The sequence below is a fragment of the Octodon degus genome, unplaced genomic scaffold (genome assembly GCF_000260255.1).
Source record: "Octodon degus isolate 3935 unplaced genomic scaffold, OctDeg1.0 scaffold00128, whole genome shotgun sequence".
Lineage (NCBI taxonomy): Eukaryota > Metazoa > Chordata > Mammalia > Rodentia > Octodontidae > Octodon > Octodon degus.
In genome coordinates this window covers 213,909-222,952 of record NW_004524704.1, presented here as the reverse complement: position 1 = coordinate 222,952, position 9,044 = coordinate 213,909, and the positions used below count along the sequence as shown (strand labels likewise).

The window sequence follows — 9,044 nt, the reverse complement described above, 5'->3', positions numbered from 1 at the left end:
TTGCAGGTGATAGTTGGTTTGGTGTGAAAGCTCCAGAATTGAACAATGAACTTAGAAATGATCTCAAAGCTGTGAAGATGAGAGCAAGTATTGACCCAAAAAGATCTTACAGGAAAAATGATCAAGATGGCTTCTCTAAGTACTTCTAGACTGGAACTACTGTTGACAATCCAGCTGATTTCTACCATTCTCCAATTCCCAAGAAGCAAAGGAAAGAGACTACTGTGGAAAAACTGGCTGATTCTGAGTTCAGAAGAATCAACTAAGGAAGTAGTCAGAGATCATGTCTGAAAAAGCAGCAAATGCAGCAGGGAAACAAAAATCAAGAAGATGAAATTTCACAATTAATATTCACCAAGGAAGTCCCAGTATTTTACATTTTCCCTTTATTTGTAAAAGATGTTTTACAGACAAATACTGTCACACAATTTAATAGACACTGTCTCTGTGTATATAGTGAATTCTGTTTGAAAATAAAGTTGAGTGATAAGGAATAAGTCACATGTCCCTTGGGATGAAAATAGGTATTCTACAAAAGACCCACTCTGGCTTAGACTTTGAAGGGAAACAGAAACTCAACCATTTTAAGTAGTATTTTTATCCGGGTTTCAGGGCTTGGTTATTTAAGGAAAACTTAAAAGGTACAGCATCTAATATGTTCAAAGAACTTACTGTGTAGTTTTATGTGTGTGTGTGTGTGTGTGTGTGTGTGTGTGTGTACAGGGGAGTTGGTAGAGCGACAGTGCCCTGTAATTATCTACCTGTTCAGATCCATAAAGCTGAGATACAGAGAGCTAATTGTTTCCAGTTTACAGGTCACATATGAAAATGAAACTATGATAATTTGCATTCTTAGAGCAAATGTATGTTAGCATAAAACCTAAGAACTAAGTGAAATTATAAAGCCTGAAAAGATAAATTTCCCAAGAAAATTTGGGATATAGATGGAAAATGTGTACAAAAGCTATTTCACTGGCACCAAAAAAAGGAGTAATTGATCTTACCTACATTTATTGACTTGTTTCAAGCAAAATAAGATTGAAAAATAGCATTTTAATTTGGTCTGGTGAAGTGGCTCAGTTGATTTCCTCTCCAATGACACAATATGTTTCTGGATAAGCTGCTTTCTGACACCAGCAACAGTTGGTGTTTTCTATTGCTTCTTGGGGCCTGCTGCTAGCTCTTTTTAATAGGCTACAGGACTTCTGAATCAGAACCCCGCCCTCTGTCTTCTCATTTATAAATGACATTAATTTTCTTTCTTTTTTAAAAAAAACATACCTAGTACAGCGTCTACAAGGTCTCATTCCTGTTTTCAGCCTCCCAAGCGCTAGTATTGCAGGTGCGCGCCACCACAGCCGGTCTCAATGTCATCCTGCGCGCCCCGGGGGTGGGGCCAGCGCCGCTTGTGGCGCAGGGATCAGACCTCGGTCCCTGAGTCAGCCTACGCGGGCGCTTTAATCTGCTGAGCAATGTGGCCAGCCTCTATTAGTGGCATTAACTTTCAAAACAAAATGAAAGTGTAAAAAAAATTATAATGGACTCATAAAAATGTTAAGAGGGATCCATCTAGCGCTGGTCTGACTCATCCTGTTTGGCTCTGTCTCACATAGAAAAGAAAGTGTCCCCAACTGCACTGCCTGAAAGCAAAGTACTAACTCATCCCTCTCGATGCTGCAGAAAAACAGAGGCCAGCAAACCACACACGGCGGGATTCGGGTTTTTTGAAACGGTATCCTGTGTCTTCGCTGATTGCAGGGAACGGAGCTGTGCAACCCGGCAGAAGTTTAGGACCACGAATAGCGTACAATTTGTCATTATCCGCTCTAGCCAGCTCTAGAAATATATTCGCCAAGCCAGGGACCTGCAGCTCAATAAAATGGGCGTTTTGCTTTATTATTTACTATTTTTGGAGTAGGACTACAAGCATGGCTCATGAAAGAAACAAAAATTCAGAAGAGGGGCCGGGGAGATGGCTCTGTGGAATAAGCACTTGCCTGGCAAGTTCAAGGGCCTGAGTTCAATCCCCGGTTCCACCAAAAAAAAAATAAAAATAAAATAAATAAATAAATAAATTCAGAAGAGCATAAATACCAATTCAAAACAACTTAATGCTCCTAAAAATCAAGAGCGGCTGAAGAACCGCAGCTGAAAATACGAGGAAAAACACTAATACAGCATGACTAACTGCTGAAAGAGAGAAAAGAAAAATAGATCCAGCCCCCCACTAACGGTCCAAACAACGCGGCCACAAATGCCACAAATCTCCCGCCACGGCGCGCACGGCGCAGCCGCTCGCCCCGCCTCGCTCGAGGGCCGCGCACCTACGCCGGCTACCTGCACGGCTCCCTCCCAGCCCAGCCCTCGCAGGAAACGCGGGAGATCCCAGGGCGCAAGCGCCAACCCGCCAACTCCAGAATGGCACCCTCCGCCCCACTCCACCCCCGACACACCCCGCCACTGAGGCGCCTGCGCGGACGCCCGGGGCTCGCGGAGGTCCGAGTGAAAACGAGCAGCGCGCCTAAATCCTAGAGAGGCGGGCTACCTAGGGTTGGGGGGGAGGAGGGTTCGTGTTCCGGAAAGCCCATTGTCGGAGCATCAGAATTGCCGCTCATCGAATTCCCACTTGTAAGGCGATCTAGGAAACTTGGATATCATTTGTACCCATCAGAGAACTTCAGACCGAAGCCGGAGCTACGGATGAAATCGGGACTTGCGGGAAGCTCGTTCGGAAGAGCGCACGCAGCTCGTGGACGCATGCGTGCTCGGCCTTCTCCACGTGCGGCTGGGCCGCCCGCCCCAGGCCCTCGGAGGCCCCGCCTCCGGCCTCAGCATCTTTCCGGACGGACCCAGAGGCAAGATGTTAGCGGGTTGGGCTTTGCAGCTAAGGCCCCGCCTCGCTGCTTCCAATTGATCGTGGGCGAGCGAGTCCCCGCCTATCGTCTTCCTATTGGGGCATGCGAAAGAAGGGCGCTCCCCATTGGGCCGCGCAGATTTGGGCACCAAATTCAAAGATTTTAAAAGTACCAGCTGGCGCCTTTTAAGAGCTGCAGGTCTGTGGAGCGGGCTGGCTGCCTCGCCGTAGGTACCGCGTTATTCCTTTACCTGAGGCGGAACACAAGTCCACTGGCATGACCCGGCGCCCCTGCAGCTGTGTCGCACGGTCACCTTCCTGCTTCTGCAGCTTCAGCCCAGTGACAGCCGCCGGGCATCCTCGCCCCTCCGACAGTGAGTAGGGAGCGGGCGCTGGGGAGCGCGCTCCGGGAGGGCTGCTCGGGAAAAGAGCGCCCTGCAATCCCCGACCCGACAGATAGCGAGCTCCGACCCCCTGCTGCACACTCAAAGCCTCCTCCTCCTCGGACCTTGGTGGCGGCTGTGGTTCTGGGGTCGGAGAGAAAGTAGTCTCTGGGGTTCGGGGAGGGGAAGCCAGATGTGTAGGGGTAAGATAGTCGGATTGAAGGCTGTGGGGTGCCTCCGGCCAAGGGAAACAGGGCCCCGACACCGGAGGAGTGCGGGTCGTAGCCGCCTGGGCGCCCATTACCTTCCTGGGAAGACCTACCTGTCCCCACCCCGCTGAATGGGCGCCAAATCCCTTTCCCCTCCCCCACCCGGGTCTGCGCTCTAACGCAGCCGTGAGCCTGCACCCCCAGGCGTCCGACCAGGTGCCTCAAACCCTTTTGCACATCTGTCAGTACCCCCGCTTCCATGATCGGCTTCTCCTGCCTTCCGCCTCCTGAGTCTTGGCGGGCGCGGGAGATCTAGGTTATCTCCCGCCTCCGCCCGTCCCGCGCCCGGAGGGGACGTCCCACCCCTACCGACCTCTCAGGATCTCCAGGGTCTCTCATTCCCGACTCCCGCCAAATGGAGAGATCCCCTCCCCATCGGACCAAACTCTATTGGAATATAACAACAAAAACGTCAGTTTCCCCCCTTTTTTCCTTTTGCTCAGTAACTTATCTCAAAACCTTCGGTTGAAAGGGGAGGTGTTTTCTATGCACTTTTTAGTACAAAATCGTGGATTTCTTATAGTTTCAGCTGATTCTTGTTAGAATTAAGAATTTACCTCTGTAAAATTAGATACTCCATTATTCCACAGTTGGGGTTATTTCATAACTCAGACACAGCTTCATTTTTTGTTGCCATCTCTAAGTGAAATCCAGATGCATTCATTTTACCTCACATGACTGGAGATCAAGAAAATAGCAATAGAGTCTGAGAATGCATCTTTCATTAGAAAAGCAATCAAGTCTTAGAAGAAAAAAGTGCTTAATTTTAACAGCCTAAGTATATTGGTAGAAGATCCAGAATCACAAGTCTCCCCTTCAAATTCTGAAGCTTGATTTTTATAAATTCCAGTTGGTTTTTTAACTAGTTTTTCTCCTAAGAATGTATTTACTGCTTTCAACCTTCCCCCCCCCCTGTTTATAGAAGAAATTTAAATATTATTGCACCTAATTTTTTTTTTTTTGTGGTTCTGGGGATTGAACTCAGGACCTTGCGCTTGCCAGGCAAGCACTTATTCTACTGACCTATCTTCCTGGCTCCTGGCCCCACACATATTTTTTAAGGTACAGTTTTCTAAAATTTTCATGAGAAGTATGGCTGATATGCAGCTTTCAGTCATGAGCCTTGGACCTCCTAAAGTCTTAGGTAAAAGAACATGACCTTGGGTACATGGTGGCATGTGGTTATGTTTGTTCTGGTACTAGGGATCCAACTTAGGACCTTATCCTTGCTAGGTAGGCACTTAAGCCTCTGAGCTATCTCCCCAGCCCTATCTAAATATTGAAAAATGGAATTTAATCATATGATTAACATACTGGACAAGTTGTATAGATTTTAAACTCTGTAATCATATGAATGCGGGATGTCAGTTGTATACTGGAAAGTTAAGTGGAAGTCAGACTTTATACACTTTACTGTTATACTGTTTTTCTTGATTTGACTTGGTAGTGAGTTTTTATTTATTTATTTATTTTTTAATATTTATTTATTTTGTGTGTGTGTGGCCAGCTCAGCCCACCAGGGGGCAGGGCTGGCTGGCATGTGGTGCTGGGGGATTGAACCGCAGTCCCTGTGTTTTGCTTAGCTTAGCTTGTTCTAAGTAGGTGCTTTAGACCACTGAGCCATCTCACCAGCCCGGTAGTGAGTTTTTAAAAAATGCAGTAGTTGACTATCAATAGTATCTTACCAAGACTAGTCAAAAAAGGTGAGCAGGGATTTTCATTTGGAACTTGAATCTGGTTCCTAAATGTATGCTTTCATGTGTGATGGATACTTTTATATGTTCGGGGTTTGCTTTGTAAGGAATATGAAGGAGTTGGCTTATTGTGAATAATGTGGTAAGAGAGATCTCAGTAATTAGACCATTGTGATAAGGACTAAGGATTAGCCATATATTTTCCCCCCATTTTAAGGGTAAAACTGAGGCTTCAAGAATTGTGTCAGTTTTCCCAAATTCTGGAAATGGTACTTTATGTCTAAGGCATTTAAACCTGAAATCTTAAGAATTTTCCTTAATCATCATTCACACCCAAAGTTCATAAACAACTAATTTTTACTCGCCTATATAATAGGAGTACCATCCCAACCTCCTAACCCATACTGGGATTGAACCTTTTTTTATCAACCCATTTAATTTCTGGTGCACTCATTATCCTGGGTCCCCAACATTCCACTCTGTGATTAAACTTCCTTACCTTGTTACCTTCCCACAACCTATTCTCCAACAGTTGATAATGATCTTTTCAAAAAATAACCAAATCTCTTTCTACTACCTATAGCAATGCAAAAGTCAAGCTACCCTACACATACTGTAGACCACTCTAATCTAATAAACTCAAATTATTTTGGGGTTAACTTAGCTATAAACTCCCTACATGTTTTACTCCTCTCTGAATATTTTATTGTTGTTGTTTTGTCTTTTATGAGACAAGGTCTCCCTGTGCAGTTCAGGCTGGCCTTGAGTTCACTTTGTAGCCCAGGCTGATCTTTACCTCTCTACAATCCTCCTGCCTCAGCCTCTTGAGTGCTGGGATTATAGGTGTGTGCCACCACGCCCCAGTGCCCCACTCTCTGAATACTTCATACTTGCTTCCTGTTTCTCTGGATCTCAAACTCTTTCCAGCAGATATCCACAGAACTTTCAGATCTCAGAATGTCACTTTGTCTAGACCACCTTGAAAGCCAAGCTTGGTGGCACATACCCTTTATTCAGGTACTCTGGGAGGAGGGTTGAGACAGATAACAATTTTACTTGAGCCCAGCCTAGCCAAGTAAGTAACTTAGTGAAATCCTATCTCAAACTTTAAAATATAAGTAAGGCTAGAGATACAGCTCAGTGTGAAAGCCCTGATTCACTCTCCAGTACTGGGGAAAAAAAAAAAAGATAATAATTCTGCTCTTTTTGCCCTGTCCTTAAGTGGGTATTGGGTAAACAAAGTGGCAAACTAGACACTTGTTTGTGATAGGGTCTTGGCACATAGTTCAGGCTCGCCTTGAAGGAGCAGCAATCCTGTTTTAGCCTTTAAGTGCTGGGAGTATGGGATTACAGTACTCTTGACCCTCATCTATCTGTCTGTCTGTCTGTCTGTCTGTCTCTCTCTCTCTCTCTCTCTCTCTCTCTTTCTCTCTCTCTCTTTCTCTCAGTAGGGTTTTGTTGTCTAATTCAGGCTGGCCTCAAACTCAAAGCAATCCTGCCTCAACCTCTTTAGTGCTGGAATTACAGGAATACACCACCATGCCTGGCCTAATTTGTCTTAATGTCATATTTTCTCTCTTTAAGGGTAATAGTAGATCGATTGTTGAATACATGTATAGAAACACAAGACTTCAGTGGGAAGTACTTGACTAGTTAAAGATGAGGAATTAGTTTAGTTCACTTTTCTATAAATGGTAGTATTTAATTTATTTTGCAAATTGTGGCAATAAAAAGTTCTCAACAACACTCTCAAACTTTGAAATTAAATCTACAGCCAACATCCCTATTTTGGTTTCTAATAGTTTTCTCTCTAATAAAATAAACTAGGAGTATCCTGTACTGACAGAAAGTAAGGAATGCTCAAAAAATAGGATGCAAATGTCACTTGAAAGTGTAGCAAATAGGCTCCCAAGCCCATTGTACGCTTACAGTAGTGAAAACTAGAGCAGTTCCATCAACACCTTTTGTTACTGGATTATGATCCAAAATCCATGAGTCTGTTCTTTTTTTTTTTTTTTTTAATAATTTTATTGAGAAATAGCAATGAGACCATTTCAAAACCAATTAGTAGAACATTTTCAATAATTACTATATTGCATTTTGTTGTCTTAGTGGTTATTTGTTGTATAAGATGCAAACATGTTATCCTGTCCACAGACATATTAGAACAAATCTTTCTATTCATTGAATTAAGAGAGTAGCTGCATGAGTCTGTTCTGATAAATGATGAAATAAATGGAATAGAATAACTCATACAGAAAACATGATTTCTGTATTTAGTCTCCTTAAAGAGGTAGAAATAAACTCATCACTCCTTTGAAGTGATGTATAGTGACTTCATTCTGAAGAGCATGCAAAGGAATTCAAACAAATGACTTTACAGTGAATGCTGACCTACACTTATTTAGTCAGGTGATCGGTGTAAACATGGTCAAAGAAAAGTTAATGTTAATATTTACAGCTGGGCATGGTACCACATGCCTGTTAATCCCTGCACTCAGGATGGAGGCTGAGGCAAGAGGATCTCCATGAATTTGAGACCAACCTGGGCTACATGAGTTCAAGGCTTTCTTACACTGCATAGCAAGACCCTATCTCAAAAAACAAGAAGCGGGCCAGAGAGATAGCTCAGCAGTATGAGTACCTACCTGGCAAGTGCAAGGTCCATGTTCGATCCCTGATACAAGAAAAAAAAAATTATTAGGGTATGGTGACAATAGCTCTTTGCATTTTTAAAACTCACAACCGTAGACAAACCATGAGAAGAAATATGCAAATCCAACCAAAGGTCCTTCTGCAAGAGAAGTCAGGCCAGTTTTATTGACTTACTTATTTATATTTTTGCTTTAGTTAGTGGTGCTGAGGATCAAGGATCAAACTCAGGGCCTCTCGAAGCAGAGATACCCCACCATTGAGCTATGCACCCTCTCCCCAAGGGAAGGCAAATTAGTATAGCCAAGATCATGTGTAGATTAAGCTGTCTTATTTGGGATCCTGAAACGGGAAAATAGTAGAAACTAAGGTACCAAGTAAAATGTGTATTTAAGTTAGTTATAATGGATCGGTATTGGTTCATTAATTGTAACATGAACCACAGAAATGTAAGAGCTGGGTGCTGGGTGTATAGCATCTGTGACATCCGTGGAGTAAGAGTACAGATTCTAATACCAGTATTACAATACTGGAAAACGAGTGCCTTCCTTGTATCAGGCACTGTGCCATTTGCTTGAGATTCTAAAGTCCTACGGGTGGGGGTGGGAGTAATAATCCTTAACGTAATTTTTAAAATTTAATTTTTTTTTTGTATTTTAGGGAAGGGTCTATAGGGTGTTCAGGGTCTCACTACTAGATCAGACTTGTAGTGATCTGCCTGTTTACAGCCTCCCAAGAGCTGGGATTACCCCGGCTCCTGCATCTGCTAGCAGGCACTTTAATTCACTGAGCTATTTGGCCAGTCCTTAAAATTTAAATTTGAATCAGTAATGTATTCTAATGAATAAGGTCCAGAAAGGACACTGTTGGTAGTATAGTTTTTACGCTATTTATAAATATTTTGTGTTTTGATGAGTTATTTTAAAACAACTGAACAGCAGCTGTTCATGCCTGTTGGCTTACCACTTTTAATCACCTGTGATTAAATTTGGTTTTTATTATGGAGTGTCATTCTAATTTTTCTGGTTGCTGGCAGTATTTCTGATACTCTTAGGCAAGGTGCAGCAAGGCTAAAACTTAGAGAAAAGAGCTATGGGGTTCAGGTATACATTATTTTATGGATATTTAAATGTCATTTCAAATCCAGGATATAAATATTGATTCTAGAAGCATTTGTGATTACTTTAAAAAT

General features: G+C 43.2%; 1 pseudogene; it reads left to right on the top strand.

The window, feature by feature from the left end:
• The window catches only part of LOC101582242, a 3,094-nt pseudogene extending 2,760 nt beyond the window's left edge, over window positions 1-334 (top strand).
• The last annotated feature ends 8,710 nt before the right edge of the window (window positions 335-9,044 follow it).